Source organism: Diaphorina citri, unplaced genomic scaffold (assembly GCF_000475195.1).
Source record: "Diaphorina citri unplaced genomic scaffold, Diaci psyllid genome assembly version 1.1 scaffold27542, whole genome shotgun sequence".
Classification (NCBI taxonomy): domain Eukaryota; kingdom Metazoa; phylum Arthropoda; class Insecta; order Hemiptera; family Psyllidae; genus Diaphorina; species Diaphorina citri.
In genome coordinates this window covers 1-724 of record NW_007404880.1, presented here as the reverse complement: position 1 = coordinate 724, position 724 = coordinate 1, and the positions used below count along the sequence as shown (strand labels likewise).

The 724-nt window shown below is 33.7% G+C and overlaps 1 long non-coding RNA gene across 1 annotated transcript; it reads right to left on the bottom strand.

The window, feature by feature from the left end:
• On the bottom strand, positions 1 to 718 carry LOC113473383. The gene is made up of 2 exons (XR_003395368.1): positions 498 to 718; positions 1 to 348 (listed from the first exon to the last, which is right to left on the bottom strand). It is a non-coding gene; the product is annotated as an uncharacterized LOC113473383 (long non-coding RNA).
• Between the last annotated feature and the right edge of the window lie 6 nt (positions 719 to 724).

Here is a 724-nt window from a genome sequence, read left to right as displayed (position 1 = left end):
TAAGATGTGCTAGAGCAGCTAGACTTTATTAATCAACCAATATCTAGCTATAATTCTAGCTTGTGTAGATATAACAATAATATTTACGTATAAAACTATGAATATAGGTACACAATACAATAAATCTGCAATATTAATGACATTAAGTATAAACAGGTGGGGTAACGTATTAATTTAGAAGTAATACACATATCTACATACTTAGGTTCTCCTGATTATAATTTCTATACAAACGTTATTGCGTTGAATATAAATGTATGTACATCCAAGATAAGCAGGACCTATCCTAGTAGGAAATGAAGAAAAGTGCTTCAGATAAAAATATATAAAACTCTATCAAAGTAAAAACTAATAGTATTCACGAGTTGTCTCAGTTCCCAGCTGTAGCTGTTGTTACAGCGAGTTGTTGTACATCCAAGATAAGCAGGACCTATCCTAGTAGGAAATGAAGAAAAGTGCTTCAGATAAAAATATATAAAACTCTATCAAAGTAAAACTAATAGTATTCACGAGTACCGCTATTACATAGGTTCTAACCTTATGTATGTCTTGGGACACGGGATTTGATACGGGAAGTTTAACAATAGTAGTAGTAATATGTATGTAGTATGTTTGAGTATAATTTCCTCTGATACTATACTCAGCAGTAGCTGCTGTTACAGCGAGCTGTCTCAGTTCCCAGCTGTAGCTGCTGTTACAGCGAGTTGTCTCAGTTCCCAGCTGT